The sequence below is a fragment of the Schistocerca piceifrons genome, chromosome 2 (assembly GCF_021461385.2).
Source record: "Schistocerca piceifrons isolate TAMUIC-IGC-003096 chromosome 2, iqSchPice1.1, whole genome shotgun sequence".
NCBI lineage: Eukaryota > Metazoa > Arthropoda > Insecta > Orthoptera > Acrididae > Schistocerca > Schistocerca piceifrons.
In genome coordinates this window covers 116332765-116350071 of record NC_060139.1, presented here as the reverse complement: position 1 = coordinate 116350071, position 17307 = coordinate 116332765, and the positions used below count along the sequence as shown (strand labels likewise).

The 17307-nt window shown below is 44.3% G+C and overlaps 1 protein-coding gene across 1 annotated transcript in view; it reads right to left on the bottom strand.

Moving 5' to 3' along the window:
* LOC124776445 (transcription factor Dp-1) overlaps nt 1-17307 on the bottom strand; it is a 227824-nt gene that overhangs the window by 15977 nt on the left and 194540 nt on the right. The window lies entirely within an intron of this gene.

Here is a 17307-nt window from a genome sequence, read left to right as displayed (position 1 = left end):
ACTGGCCTCATACAGATACAATTTTGATAAGCAGGAGACCCAGGTTTAATTCCTGCATTGGTACAAATTTTCACTCGCCGCTTCAGTCAACGTAAAAATAAATAAATAAAAATTAATTATAGGCAATAATTGTAACAAAGTTGCAGAAAATTTATATAGTAGATGGTAATTTCCAAATTAATATCCATGGTGATCCATAACACAGTTCCTTCATGAGAAACTGCAACTTACTTTCTTTTTTCTTTTTAACATGTTTTAAATTATTACAGATGTACCACAAGCTGGCAAATGCGAGTCAGTTGGACAGCACATTCATTGGAATGGAATGTTTTTTGCACCCAACTATTTCTCCAGTTATGCCCCATAATTAACACTGGTGGTTCCATAATTTAGCAATAAAACTGTTGGGTTAACTGACATCCTGGAAGCGAAATTATTTGAAAACTACAGGGGAAAAAAATTGAGTTACCAAGTGGCAGCAGACCCTGGCACGTAAGGAGTTGTATAAACAATAGTTTTCAGTAGACAAGCTGTCTTCCTCCAACAAAACAAAAGAATGGTTGGAGAAAAATCAACAATGATCCTGTTAACATGCAAGTCGCCAAAATAGCATCCAATTGAAAGACTGGCACCAGATTGCTTCTGAGTGTATTGACGATTTGTCAAGAAAATGCTAAAACACCAAGTTTTGTCTGAGTTGCAGTGGCCTTACTCAGTCTGGACTGTTCTTGATGGGGTAGGTGGTTCAATTTGGAAGGCAAGTGTTATCCACATACAGCATTCTATGACATGAGTTGTTCATAATCTCTTCTGACACTGAAACCTTCCCTTGTTCTTGTATTTAATGTACCTCTAAGGTTTCAATGCAAAGTTCTCTTTAAGGATGAGGCTTCATTCCAACGTGATCAAATTTTAAATTTTCACAATCAATATCTGTGGGCTGATGTGAATCCGCACGCAATTGTGCCACGGTTAAGAGGAGGATGTTTAGGCATAGGCTTTAGAAGGGGTAGCGGCAACACTATTGACCAGTGAGGTATTAATATATTAGCAAAGCTAAAGTCAGGGGGTGTTACAAACTGTGTGTGGTGAACAAGTTCAGTACATGGCTACTGGGTAACATAAGACACTGATAATAGCAACTGTGACAAAACCACCACATTCACTAATGAGTAGTTGCACTTCAGCACAATTGCACAAGGAGCAGACATGATGTGGACATGCACGTAGGTTGCTTTAGCAAAATGTGTGTAGACTCAACTGCAGGCTGGATGGCTGTTGCCCCAGAGTCATTCCATTGCCTGGAAATAGACCCTTCCCCCAATAAACATTTCACTGAAGTTTTGTTAAAGCAGCATTGAAAACCTCTAACAACTTCAAAATGGAAATTTGTTGTGTGTAATTACGGATATCAGCAAGAAGCCCAATATTTTTTAGAAATGCAAAGGTATTGTTGCCAGATACAGACGGCAGGTTTATTATATAAATACAGGAAAGTATAGAAACCTTAGAGGTACATTAAATATGAGACCAAGGGAAAGTTTCAGTGTCAGAAGAGATTATCAGCTGTCCAGTAGAAGTAACTACAGCACAAATTGAGATACCAGTATAAATGGAATTTACAATGTTTAGTATTTACAAGGGAGCTTACAGATTGCTCTTCGGGAGGACGACGGTTCAATCCCGCGTCCGGCCATCCTGATTTAGGTTTTCCGTGATTTCCCTAAATCGCTCCAGGCAAATGTTGGGATGGTTCCTTTCAAAGGGCACGGCCGACTTCCTTCCCCGTCCTTCCCTAATCCGAAGAGACCGATGACCTCGCTGTCTGGTCTCCTTCCCCAACCAACCAACCAACAGATTGCTTGTCTTTGATTTTCGCCGTATTTATGGGATCTGAAGGTTACCGACTGACATCGAATTTATTGTGTATATTAGCATTTTCATGCAATAAGCAATTAAAATTACAAAATACATAAAACTAATTTTTCCTACGTGGAATGTTTCCATATATATATATATATATAGCGCTGGCAGGTCGATAGACACACAAACACACACACAAAATTCAAGCTTTCGCAACAAACTGTTGCCTCATCAGGAAAGAGGGAAGGAGAGGGGAAGACGAAAGGAAGTGGGTTTTAAGGGAGAGGGTAAGGAGTCATTCCAATCCCGGGAGCGGAAAGACTTACCTTAGGGGGAAAAAAGGACAGGTATACACTCGCACACACGCACATATCCATCCACACATACAGACACAAGCAGACATATTTAAAGACAAAGAGTTTGGGCAGAGATGTCAGTCGAGGCAGAAGTGTAGAGGCAAAGAAGTTGTTGAAAGACAGGTGAGGTATGAGTGGCGGCAACTTGAAATTAGCGGAGATTGAGGCCTGGCGGATGACGAGAAGAGAGGATATACTGAAGGGCAAGTTCCCATCTCCGGAGTTCGGATAGGTTGGTGTTGGTGGGAAGTATCCAGATAACCCGGACGGTGTAACACTGTGCCAAGATGTGCTGGCTGTGCACCAAGGCATGTTTAGCCACAGGGTGATCCTCATTACCAACAAACACTGTCTGCCTGTGTCCATTCATGCGAATGGACAGTTTGTTGCTGGTCATTCCCACATAGAATGCATCACAGTGTAGGCAGGTCAGTTGGTAAATCACGTGGGTGCTTTCACACGTGGCTCTGCCTCTGATCGTGTACACCTTCCGGGTTACAGGACTGGAGTAGGTGGTGGTGGGAGGGTGCATGGGACAGGTTTTGCATCGGGGGCGGTTACAAGGATAGGAGCCAGAGGGTAGGGAAGGTGGTTTGGGGATTTCATAGGGATGAACTAACAGGTTACGAAGGTTAGGTGGACGGCGGAAAGACACTCTTGGCGGAGTGGGGAGGATTTCATGAAGGATGGATCTCATTTCAGGGCAGGATTTGAGGAAGTCGTATCCCTGCTGGAGAGCCACATTCAGAGTCTGGTCCAGTCCCGGAAAGTATCCTGTCACAAGTGGGGCACTTTTGGGGTTCTTCTGTGGCAGGTTCCGGGTTTGAGGAGATGAGGAAGTGGCTCTAGTTATTTGCTTCTGTACCAGGTCGGGAGGGTAGTTACGGGATGCGAAAGCTGTTTTCAGGTTGTTGGTGTAATGGTTCAAGGATTCCGGACTGGAGCAGATTCGTTTGCCACGAAGACCTAGGCTGTACGGAAGGGACCGTTTGATGTGGAATGGGTGGCAGCTGTCATAATGGAGGTACTGTTGCTTGTTGGTGGGTTTGATGTGGACGGATTTGTGATGCTGGCCATTGGACAGATGGTCAACGTCAAGGAAAGTGGCATGGGATTTGGAGTAGGACCAGGTGAATCTGATGGAACCAAAGGAGTTGAGGTTGGAGAGGAAATTCTGGAGTTCTTCTTCACTGTGAGTCCAGATCATGAAGATGTCATCAATAAATCTGTACCAAACTTTGGGTTGGCAGACTTGGGTAACCAAGAAGGCTTCCTCTAAGCGACCCATGAATAGGTTGGCGTACAAGGGGGCCATCCTGGTGCCCATGGCTGTTCCCTTTAATTGTTGGTATGTCTGGCCCTCAAAAGTGAAGAAGTTGTGGGTCAGGATGAAGCTGGCTAAGGTGATGAGGAAAGAGGTTTTAGGTAGGGTGGCAGGTGATCGGCGTGAAAGGAAATGCTCCATCGCAGCGAGGCCCTGGACGTGCGGAATATTTGTGTATAAGGACGTGGCATCAATGGTTACAAGGATGGTTTCCGGGGGTAACAGATTGGGTAAGGATTCCAGGCGTTCAAGGAAGTGGTTGGTGTCCTTGATGAAGGATGGGAGACTGCATGTAATGGGTTGAAGGTGTTGATCTATGTAGGCAGAGACACGTTCTGTGGGGGCTTGGTAACCAGCTACAATGGGGCGGCCGGGATGATTGGGTTTGTGGATTTTAGGAAGAAGGTAGAAGGTAGGGGTGCAGGGTGTCGGTGGGGTCAGGAGGTTGATGGAGTCAGGTGAAAGGTTTTGCAGGGGGCCTAAGGTTCTGAGGATTCCTTGAAGCTCCGTCTGGACATCGGGAATGGGGTTACCTTGGCAAACTTTGTATGTGGTGTTGTCTGAAAGCTGACGCAGTCCCTCAGCCACATACTCCCGACGATCAAGTACCACGGTCGTGGAACCCTTGTCCGCCGGAAGAATGACGATGGATCGGTCAGCCTTCAGATCACGGATAGCCTGGGCTTCAGCAGTGGTGATGTTGGGTGTAGGATTAAGGTTTTTTAAGAAGGATTGAGATGCAAGGCTGGAAGTCAGAAATTCCTGGAAGGTTTGGAGAGGGTGATTTTGAGGAAGAGGAGGTGGGTCCCGCTGTGACGGAGGACGGAACTGTTCCAGGCAGGGTTCAATTTGGATGGTGTCTTGAGGAGTCGGATCATTAGGAGTAGGATTAGGATCATTTTTCTTCGTGGCAAAGTGATACTTCCAGCAGAGAGTACGGGTGTAGGACAGTAAATCTTTGACGAGGGCTGTTTGGTTGAATCTGGGAGTGGGGCTGAAGGTGAGGCCTTTGGATAGGACAGAGGTTTCGGATTGGGAGAGAGGTTTGGAGGAAAGGTTAACTACTGAATTAGGGTGTTGTGGTTCCAGATTGTGTTGATCGGAATTTTGAGGTTTTGGAGGTAGTAGAGCTGGAAGTGGGAGATTGAGTAGATGGGAGAGACTGGGTTTGTGTGCAATGAGAGGAGGTTGAGGTTTGCTGGAAAGGTTGTGAAGGGTGAGTGAGTTGCCTTTCCGGAGGTGGGAAACCAGGAGATTGGATAGTTTTTTGAGGTGGAGGGTGGCATGCTGTTCTAATTTACGGTTGGCCTGTAGGAGGATGCTCTGAACAGCCGGTGTGGATGTGGGGGAGGAAAGATTAAGGACTTTTATTAAGGATAGGAGTTGACGGGTGTGTTCATTGGCTGAGTTGATGTGTAGGTGAAGGATTAGGTGGGTGAGGGCAATGGATTGTTCAGTTTGGAACTGGTATAGGGACTGATGGAAGGAAGGGTTGCAGCCAGAGATGGGAACTTTGAGTGTGAGGCCTTTGGGGGTAATGCCAAATGTCAGACAAGCCTGAGAAAATAAAATATGCGAGCGTAATCTGGCTAGGGCGAAGGCATGTTTGCGGAGGGAATGTAAATAAAAGGCAACTCACTCACCCTTCACAACCTTTCCAGCAAACCTCAACCTCCTCTCATTGCACACAAACCCAGTCTCTCCCATCTACTCAATCTCCCACTTCCAGCTCCACTCCCTCCAAAACCTCAAAATTCCGATCAACACAATCTGGAACCACAACACCTTAATTCAGTAGTTAACCTTTCCTCCAAACCTCTCTCCCAATCCGAAACCTCTGTCCTATCCAAAGGCCTCACCTTCAGCCCCACTCCCAGATTCAACCAAACAGCCCTCGTCAAAGATTTACTGTCCTACACCCGTACTCTCTGCTGGAAGTATCACTTTGCCACGAAGAAAAATGATCCTAATCCTACTCCTAATGATCCGACTCCTCAAGACACCATCCAAATTGAACCCTGCCTGGAACAGTTCCGTCCTCCGTCACAGCGGGACCCACCTCCTCTTCCTCAAAATCACCCTCTCCAAACCTTCCAGGAATTTCTGACTTCCAGCCTTGCATCTCAATCCTTCTTAAAAAACCTTAATCCTACACCCAACATCACCACTGCTGAAGCCCAGGCTATCCGTGATCTGAAGGCTGACCGATCCATCGTCATTCTTCCGGCGGACAAGGGTTCCACGACCGTGGTACTTGATCGTCGGGAGTATGTGGCTGAGGGACTGCGTCAGCTTTCAGACAACACCACATACAAAGTTTGCCAAGGTAAACCCATTCCCGATGTCCAGGCGGAGCTTCAAGGAATCCTCAGAACCTTAGGCCCCCTGCAAAACCTTTCACCTGACTCCATCAACCTCCTGACCCCACCGACACCCCGCACCCCTACCTTCTACCTTCTTCCTAAAATCCACAAACCCAATCATCCCGGCCGCCCCATTGTAGCTGGTTACCAAGCCCCCACAGAACGTATCTCTGCCTACATAGATCAACACCTTCAACCCATTACATGCAGTCTCCCATCCTTCATCAAGGACACCAACCACTTCCTTGAACGCCTGGAATCCTTACCCAATCTGTTACCCCCGGAAACCATCCTTGTAACCATTGATGCCACGTCCTTATACACAAATATTCCGCACGTCCAGGGCCTCGCTGCGATGGAGCATTTCCTTTCACGCCGATCACCTGCCACCCTACCTAAAACCTCTTTCCTCATCACCTTAGCCAGCTTCATCCTGACCCACAACTTCTTCACTTTTGAGGGCCAGACATACCAACAATTAAAGGGAACAGCCATGGGCACCAGGATGGCCCCCTCGTACGCCAACCTATTCATGGGTCGCTTAGAGGAAGCCTTCTTGGTTACCCAAGTCTGCCAACCCAAAGTTTGGTACAGATTTGTTGATGACATCTTCATGATCTGGACTCACAGTGAAGAAGAACTCCAGAATTTCCTCTCCAACCTCAACTCCTTTGGTTCCATCAGTTTCACCTGGTCCTACTCCAAATCCCATGCCACTTTCCTTGACGTTGACCTCCACCTGTCCAATGGCCAACTTCACACGTCCGTCCACATCAAACCCACCAACAAGCAACAGTACCTCCATTATGACAGCTGCCACCCATTCCACATCTAACGGTCCCTTCCCTACAGCCTAGGTCTTCGTGGCAAACGAATCTGCTCCAGTCCGGAATCCCTGAATCATTACACCAACAACCTGAAAACAGCTTCCGCATCCCGCAACTACCCTCCCGACCTGGTACAGAAGCAAATAACCAGAGCCACTTCCTCGTCCCCTCAAACCCAGAATCCCCCACAGAAGAACCACAAAAGTGCCCCACTTGTGACAGGATACTTTCCGGGACTGGACCAGACTCTGAATGTGGCTCTTCAGCAGGGATACGACTTCCTCAAATCCTGCCCTGAAATGAGCTCCATCCTTCATGAAATCCTCCCCACTCCGCCAAGAGTGTCTTTCCGCCGTCCACCTAACCTTCGCGCAACTACCCTCCCGACCTGGTACAGAAGCAAATAACCAGAGCCACTTCCTCGTCCCCTCAAACCCAGAATCCCCCACAGAAGAACCACAAAAGTGCCCCACTTGTGACAGGATACTTTCCGGGACTGGACCAGACTCTGAATGTGGCTCTTCAGCAGGGATACGACTTCCTCAAATCCTGCCCTGAAATGAGATCCATCCTTCATGAAATCCTCCCCACTCCGCCAAGAGTGTCTTTCCGCCGTCCACCTAACCTTCGTAACCTGTTAGTTCATCCCTATGAAATCCCCAAACCACCTTCCCTACCCTCTGACTCCTATCCTTGTAACCGCCCCCCGATGTAAAACCTGTCCCATGCACACTCCCACCACCACCTACTCCAGTCCTGTAACCCGGAAGGTGTACACGATCAGAGGCAGAGCCACGTGTGAAAGCACCCACGTGATTTACCAACTGACCTGCCTACACTGTGATGCATTCTATGTGGGAATGACCAGCAACAAACTGTCCATTCGCATGAATGGACACAGGCAGACAGTGTTTGTTGGTAATGAGGATCACCCTGTGGCTAAACATGCCTTGGTGCACAGCCAGCACATCTTGGCACAGTGTTACACCGTCCGGGTTATCTGGATACTTCCCACCAACACCAACCTATCCGAACTCCGGAGATGGGAACTTGCCCTTCAGTATATCCTCTCTTCTCATCATCCGCCAGGCCTCAATCTCCGCTAATTTCAAGTTGCCGCCACTCATACCTCACCTGTCTTTCAACAACTTCTTTGCCTCTACACTTCTGCCTCGACTGACATCTCTGCCCAAACTCTTTGTCTTTAAATATGTCTGCTTGTGTCTGTATGTGTGGATGGATATGTGCGTGTGTGCGAGTGTATACCTGTCCTTTTTTCCCCCTAAGGTAAGTCTTTCCGCTCCCGGGATTGGAATGACTCCTTACCCTCTCCCTTAAAACCCACTTCCTTTCGTCTTCCCCTCTCCTTCCCTCTTTCCTGATGAGGCAACAGTTTGTTGCGAAAGCTTGAATTTTGTGTGTGTGTTTGTGTGTCTATCGACCTGCCAGCGCTTTTGTTCGGTAAGTCACCTCATCTTTGATTTTATATATAATTTTTCCCACGTGGAATGTTTCCTTCCATTATATATAATGAGACTTGCCAAACAAAAGCGCTGGCAGGTCGATAGACACACACAAACCTACACAAAATTCAAGCTTTCGCAACCAACGGTTGCTTCGTCAGGAAAGAGGGAAGGAGAGGGAAAGACGAAAGGATGTGGGTTTTAAGGCAGAGGGTAAGGAGTCATTCCAATCCCGGGAGCGGAAAGACTTACCTTGGGGGGAAAAAAGGACAGGTATGCACACACACACACACACACACACACACACACACACACACACACACACACATATCCATCCGCATATACACAGACACAAGCAGACATTTGTAAAGGCAAAGAGTTTGGGCAGAGATGTCAGTCGAGGCGGAAGTACAGAGGCAAAGATGTTGTTGAAAGACAGGTGAGGTATGAGCGGCGGCAAACTGAAATTAGAAATCAGGGGAGATTGAGGCCTGGCGGATAGCGAGAAGAGAGGATATGCTGAAGGGCAAGTTCCCATCTCCGGAGTTCTGACAGGTTGGTGTTAGTGGGAAGTATCCAGATAACCCGGACGGTGTAACACTGTGCCAAGATGTGCTGGCCGTGCACCAAGGCATGTTTAGCCACAGGGTGATCCTCATTACCAACAAACACTGTATGCCTGTGTCCATTCATGCGAATGGACAGTTTGTTGCCGGTCATTCCCACATAGAAGGCTTCACAGTGTAGGCAGGTCAGTTGGTAAATCACGTGGGTGCTTTCACACGTGGCTCTGGCCTTTGATCGTGTACACCTTCCGGGTTACAGGACTGGAGTAGGTGGTGGTGGGAGGGTGCATGGGACAGGTTTTACACCGGGGGCGGTTACAAGGGTAGGAGCCAGAGGGTAAGGAAGGTGGTTTGGGGATTTCATAGGGATGAACTAAGAGGTTACGAAGGTTAGATGGAGTGGGGAGGATTTCATGAAGGATGGATCTCATTTCAGGGCAGGATTTGAGGAAGTCGTCTCCCTGCTGGAGAGCCACATTCAGAATCTGATCCAGTCCCGGAAAGTATCCTGTCACAAGTGGGGCACTTTTGGGGTTCTTCTGTGGCAGGTTCCGGGTTTGAGGAGATGAGGAAGTGGCTCTAGTTATTTGCTTCTGTACCAGGTCGGGAGGGTAGTTACGGGATGCGAAAGCAGTTTTCAGGTTGTTGGTGTAATGGTTCAAGGATTCCGGACTGGAGCAGATTCGTTTGCCACGAAGACCTAGGCTGTACGGAAGGGACCGTTTGATGTGGAATGGGTGGCAGCTGTGATAATGGAGGTACTGTTGCTTGTTGGTGGGTTTGATGTGGACGGATTTGTGATGCTGGCCATTGGACAGATGGTCAACGTCAAGGAAAGTGGCATGGGATTTGGAGTAGGACCAGGTGAATCTGATGGAACCAAAGGAGTTGAGGTTGGAGAGGAAATTCTGGAGTTCTTCTTCACTGTGAGTCCAGATCATGAAAATGTCATCAATAAATCTGTACCAAACTTTGGGTTGGCAGGCCTGGGTAACCAAGAAGGCTTCCTCTAAGCGACCCATGAATAGGTTGGCGTACGAGGGGGCCATCCTGGTACCCATGGCTGTTCCCTTTAATTATTGGTATGTCTGCCCTTCGAAAGTGAAGAAGTTGTGGGTCAGGATGAAGCTGGCTAAGGTAATGAGGAAAGAGGTTTTAGGTAGGGTGGCAGGTGATCGGCGTGAAAGGAAGCGCTCCATCGCAGCGAGGCCCTGGACGTGCGGAATATTTGTGTATAAGGAAGTGGCATCAATGGTTACAAGGATGGTTTCCGGGGGTAACAGACTGGGTAGGGATTCCAGGCTTTCCAGAAAGTGGTTGGTGTCTTTGATGAAGGATGGGAGACTGCATGTAATGGGTTGATGGTGTTGATCTACGTAGGCAGAGATACGTTCTGTGGGGGCTTGGTAACCAGCTACATCGGGACGGCCGGGATGATTGGGTTTGTGAATTTTAGGAAGAAGGTAGAAGGTAGGGGTGCAGGGTGTTGGTGGGGTCAGGAGGTTGATGGAGTCAGGTGAAAGGTTTTGTAGGGGGCCTAAGGTTCTGTAGGGGGCCTAAGGTTCTGAGGATTCCTTGAAGCTCCGCCTGGACATCAGGAATGGGATTACCTTGGCAAACTTTGTAAGTAGTGTTGTCTGAAAGCTGACGCAGTCCCTCAGTCACGTACTCCCGACAATCAAGTACCACGGTCGTGGAACCCTTGTCCGCCGGAAGAATGACGATGGATTGGTCAGCCTTCAGATTACGGATAGCCTGGGCTTCAGCAGTGGTGATGTTGGGAGTAGGATTAAGGTTTTTTTAAGGAGGATTGAGAGGCAAGGCTGGAAGTCACAAATTCCTGGAAGGTTAGGAGAGGGTGATTTTGAGGAAGAGGAGGTGGGTCCCGCTGTGATGGAGGACGGAACTGTTCCAGGCAGGGTTCAATTTGGATAGTGTCTTGGGGAGTTGGATCATTAGGAGTAGGATTAGGATCATTTTTCTTCGTGGCAAAGTGATATTTCCAGTAGAGAGTACGGGTGTAGGACAGTAAATCTTTGACGAGGGCTGTTTGGTTAAACCTGGGAGTGGGGCTGAAGGTGAGGCCCTTGGATAGGACAGAGGTTTCGGATTGGGAGAGAGGTTTGGAGGAAATGTTAACTACTGAATTGGGGTGTTGTGGTTCCAGATTGTGTTGATTGGAATTTTGAGGTTTTGGAGGGAGTGGAGCTGGAAGTGGGAGATTGAGTAGATGGGAGAGACTGGGTTTGTGTGCAATGAGAGGAGATTGAGGTTTGCTGGAAAGGTTGTGAAGGGTGAGTGAGTTGCCTTTCCGGAGGTGGGAAACCAGGAGATTGGATAGTTTTTTAAGGTGGAGGGTGGCATGCTGTTCTAATTTGCGGTTGGCCTGTAAGAGGATGCTCTGAACAGCCGGTGTGGATGTGGGAGAGGAAAGATTGAGGACTTTTATTAAGGATAGGAGTTGACGGGTGTATTGATTGGCTGAGTGGATGTGTAGGTGAAGGATTAGGTGGGTGAGGGCAAACACAAACATACACACAAAATTCTAGGTTTCGCAACCAACGGCTGCTTCGTCAGGAAAGAGGGAAGGAGAGGGAAAGACGAAAGGATGTGGGTTTTAAGGGAGAGGGTAAGGATTCATTCCAATCCCGGGAGCGGAAAGACTTACCTTAGGGGGAAAAAAGGACAGGTTACACTCGCACGCACACACACACACACATATCCATCCACACATACACAGACACAAGCAGACATTTGTAAAGGCCAAGGTGCCGGGGTCGTGGGTTGCTGTTGGCAAGTGATCAGTCAAGGCTATCCAAAGAGATATAGGTATAGAAGGACTGCAGTAGACGGCAGATGTTCAGTTGTATTGCAGTGACAATGGAAACATAATGCCCAAGTCGAAAACATGGAAGGACAAAAAGACAGGTGCAACTCGTTCTTTACCGTGGGCTGCAATAAGAAGAATTAATGCTTCAAGAGCAGCTACATCTGCAACACGTGCTGCTACTGATACACATGAGGTGCTTGGCGCCATTGTTGATTTGTTTTCTAATTTAGACGACGAACCACAAGAGCCACGAGATGTCATTCAAGAAGCGTCTGATAGTAGCGAATTAAACACTCCACCTATTGAGGAAACAGATAAACATTTTGGAATAAAACGGAAAGCTGAAGAAGATCTTCGGCCTGATTCAGCAGAACATAAGCAACCCGTGAGGAAACTTCAGGTTACGAAATAGAAATGGCTGAAGAATATTCTGCACAAATTTGTTCTGTAAATAGCGACAGTGGTACTGATGGTGGTACTAATAGTGTGGATCAGTCATCAAAGTTTTCTATGTGGAAAAGTGTAGATGCTATTAAAAATGGTGATATACATTTTATTAATACTCATTTGTTCGAAGCATGGGGCTATGGACACTGCTGGCAAGATATCAAAGATGCTCAAGGTAATATTTATGGTAAACGTTATGTAATGTCTGCAGCTCAATGGTATTCTAATCAATTAAGTCAATTTTTATCTAAAGCTCACTTTCATAGTTTACGTGATTATTGCTATGTTAAATCTATATCTATTGATTTAATTCCTGTTGGATTAGAAGCTTCATTTTCCAAAAATAGTACATTAAGTGGATCAGGATCTATGACACATGTACCATTTATTATTTATAATAAAGGTGGAAATTTAGCTGTTGCTCATGTATTTACTCGAATCTAAGCCGCACTCGAATCTAAGCCGCACCCGAAAAATGAGACTCGAAAACAACGAAAAAAATTTTTCCCGAATCTAAGCCGCTCCTGAAATTTGAGACTCGAAATTCAAGGTGAGAGAAAAGTTTTAGACCGCCCCTCCAAATCGAAAAACAGTTGATCCATTGTAACTTGAAACACAATCGAGGTCGAATGGATGAAGATAGAGCTACAGTAGTTGTTTCGAGTCGTAAGCTTAGCAGTTAAGCTTTACCAGGTAGCCATTGCTATGTGTCAGGCGCTCCGTCCGTATTTGTACGGGTACCCTTCCTTTTTCGTGTGCTTCGTCTGGTTTGAATTGATTGCTTATTTTGCTTTGATCTGATAAGTGCCGTTCTCTTTGTTATAGGTGTTTATGTCACTCTAAGCTGAAAATGCATTATTGTACTGTGTCATGCGTTGTTTGTTACATTCTGATAATGCGTGTTTATGACCTGTCACCGCTTGTGGCAAGGCTTGCTTTTGTGTGTGCTACCGCGGCTTACAATTAAAAGAGAGAGAGAGAGCGAGAGAGGAATTGTCTCATAAGCGAAAAAATGGCAAGAGTCTGCTATTTGTTGTTACTTAAACTGCTGCTTTCTTTGATAATGATCAACAAGAACCAAATAATAGACTGCGTATGACAGAAGATGTTCTGAACGAGAGTTTAGCAAAAATTTTCCTCCGTTTAAAAATCTTTGCAGATGACTCTTTGGTACGTTACATTCTGCACAGAAATTAGGGTCATCTTAGATTTAAAAATGTAGTCAGTTGCTGTGCTTAGTTTCTGACTGTATCACTATTCAGCATAAGAATAATACGAATATAAACATGACACGATATGTATATTCTTCCGTGTTTGCTGTTCTAGTTTCGTAGTTTATTAGGCAGACAGGATTTAAATGAAATAGCAGCAAACACGAAAGACTACACGGCATAATGTTTACATTCTTCTACCTTTTAATTTATTTACTGACGCAGAGGTTTTGGCGCCAGTATTTATCTTTGTGCCTGCAAAGCATACCTGTGTAACGCTACATATATTTGACGGCAGAAGTTAGTTGTGGCGACACCTACCAACATTTTTCAGAACTTCCGCTTACTTTGCACTCGATTCTAGGCCGCAGGCAGTTTTTTGGATTACAAAAACCGGAAAAAAGGTGCGGCTTAGATTCGAGTAAATACGGTAGTACATTAAGTGGATCAGGATCTATAACACATGTACCATTTATTATTTATAATAAAGGTGGAACTTTAGCTGTTGCTCATGAAATAGTTGAAATAAGTAGCACATCTACTAATCCAATGTTAATTAGTGGTATTAAGGGAAAGAAAGATATATCAAAAATTATGTGGGGAGATGGATATAACGATTATCCTTCTTGTACAACAGTAGTACATAATTGGCCTAATTATGATTCATGGGTTATACCCTTTGATAATAATGGTTCAGGAAAAAATAATATGTGGAGTATACAAAATGAAGTAAGAGGACCAGTATTATTAAATAAAATATATTCACAAGGTATAGCAAGTCGGGCAGTTGATAATTCAGAAATTTGTTCATGGAATTACAAGCCACAAATAGGTATAATTAAAACAGCACGGCGTGCTCATGGTATTGGTTTAGCAGATGATACATATATGTTAGGTTCGACGAATAGACCTGCTTTTTCAACTGTAATGAAAAATGTAAGTCCATCTGGTTTTGCAATGCAAGAAGAAAATGAAAAATTAAAACCAATATCTAATAATATAACATTATTTGTGTATGACCAGTGTATTGAAAAAGGTCAGGAAATAGGTAAATTAAATGAAATTCATCAAGCACTTCAAATACCTAGTTACAGTTTAGGTATTAATCCTGTAGCAAATAATACTCCTACAGAAGGAAATTCATTTGTAAATGCTAAAATGGTAATTCAGATGACAACTAGAATTACTATAGGTACTAATTATGAAACATATAATTCTCAAACACGTACATTAAGTCATACTGACGAAATGTGGATGACTTCTTCTATTAAATCATTTGTATATGATTTTAGAGGTGTTTGTTTTGATTCTAATGCAATGTATAGTAACCCATGGGTGCATTGTTGATAGCCACACTACGGGGCTAAACAAAGGCTATATCCAGAAGTATTGAATTAGTTTATTGGGAACATTGTGAATACAAAATTTCATCAAAATTTGTGATGGTCATGTGGGTAGCTCTAGACCACTTGGCATGGAATAACCCAACAGCAACTTTATGGTTACCAAATTTTCACACAACATGGTCAGCTAGCGATGACTATGTTAAAAGATAACAAATGTTTTATAACTTAATCTTCTAATTTTCAATTGTGGATTTTCCTCCACAGATCCACAAAGAGAACTTGGTACTTTTACCTGATGGAACAGTATGACAGATTATTCAATAGTTACTAAAATTGTTGCTACTACTAATGCTAGTATATCAGGTGGAACAAGATCATCACTACAGAGACAAATGTACATCCCCACATCATGAACAGTGAAGTTATCCACCACATGAAGTGGTGTGGCGAGTAATTTAAGACAATATCTTCAAGGTCAAAACATTTAGTTGAAGGACATTTTTAATCAAATTATCTCAGAAAAACTTCATTCATTCACCATGAAATTACAGCCAAAAAGCAGAATACTTCTAGAAAGAAATTCATGACATTTCAGAAAAAAAAAGGTTCTTTGCAGTATCTTCTAAGTAGATGGGGTACCCATTCTGCTTTATTCTCTCCAATCTGGCAAAGAGCAGAAAATAATTATACCCTACTGAACACAAATGAATGAGCATTCTCTCTGGTATAAATGGTAGATGGGCAAGAAGAAACAACATTTGGTTCACATTCACATTCTGCTGATTGTCAGCCTTTCAGGAAATCATCAAAAGAAGCTTATAATGGCATCATGACTGACTAGCACTGTATAGAGTGAAACCCCTGTGCCATTCACTTTACGCTGGAAATGGGGAAGGAGAGAGAACTGGTAATGCACCATCTGCATGCTTCAGTGCTCATTCTCTCACATTCTCTTCTGTTCACTCAAATGTAAACGTTTGCCAAGACGTAAAAGATAACAACCGTGACCAGTAGTAAACAGATTTTAAAAATCCCAGTTTGCTTGTGTTCACATCCACTCATTCTTGTGTAAACAAGGCTTAAAAGATTCTGTGATGCACTTACTGAGAAATACTCCCCAAAACAGAAGATAATCTTACCACAAGACAAAATGTATGGACACACTAAATAACTTCTGCTTTTAGCCTTAATTGTTTTTATGATGCTACTGCAATTGCAATCTATATGCAATTATAAAGCATGTATAAACAAATAATAAAAAACATCAAGGTAGCACATAGTAGGCAAAGAGCTGTATGCACCGTGTAACCCCACTTCTACGTTCCTAGAATCAACAGTTTTGTGCTTTTTACAACATGTTTTATCGGGCCGTTCACATCCCAAATGTTAATTTCCACCCGGAGTTTCATTATCATAATTTCCCATCATACTTAATGAAACAATGTTAAGTGAGAGAAAGAAAACTCTTACTGAGACGCAATGATGCTGAAAAGGCATTGCCTTTCACATATTGTTCACAAACATTACACACTGTGCGACGTCCTTTTTTTGACACATGTCCCTTTTAGTGTCGCATGTTTCTACAATATGCGGCATCTGTAATAACTAGGGAAAGGGAAATGTATCTACTTGTGACAAAATTTGCATTTATTTTTTGTAAAATTCACATCTATTCCTATTTTTTTGAGTTTGTAAATGATTAGATGCACTAGTACAAAAGGTTATCATGCTGCACGGATGAAGATGAACAAAGCCTTAGTTCCTTGAAACTGACTGTGTGCCAAATGGAAACTTTTTGACTGGACTGTTTGCTTTCGCAAAAATTTCATACCTTTTTGTTCCAAAATGGTCTTCATTTTCTTGGTTGGGCAGTATTTAAGTTTTCAAGAATGATTGATTTGTTAAAAAGCAGCAGTATTTTCCCACAAATGAACTGAATGTGTCACCAAATTAAAGTGTTTCTGGACATTGCAGATTTTGTAATCATCGAATTAGGTGGGAAAGACAAGTAGACTTTCATAGCTGTGCAACTCATGCTTGACAACTGTACAAACTAAACTGACAAGATACTTAGCACGGAAGTCGAACTAAACATGTGGTAATTCTGTTTTAACTTTAGGGGAAGGATTTCAGCACAGCCAAAAAAAGTTACAGATTCATTTTCCAGTTGCTATGGTGCAGAGTGCAGGCGCTATTGGCTATAGTGGCAGATAGCTGTGAGTGTAAGCAAACTAGAATTTTGATCGCTAGATGGGAGAGGAGATGTGCACGGAAACAAGCCCCAGTTTCCTTTAGCAGGGCAGCAGCCTACAGCAGGACTGAATATTGTTACAGGGATCGTCGGTCTCTTCTGGTGTTGTAAGGGTGGAAATTGAAACCCATGGTTGACAGGAGTAGTCGCTTCACTTTTTTCAAAATAAGGAAAGAAAACCATGAGCAAAACACTACACAAGGCATTTGGGGATTGCCTGTTGAGGTTAGCAGATTACTGTTAATGAAGTAGTTCAGGCCTGACCTCTAGCGGTATTCAATGTGACCACAGTTCTAAACAACCACCACCTAATTTGCCATGTTGAAGGTTTAGCTTTGGCTAAAAAACAAATGTACATATTTCTTTGTTGTAAAATGCTAGACCCTGTGGCTGAGTACTACTAAATTAAATAGACCATTCAACCATCCACAATTAGCATGGCGCAAGATCACTGTGCACA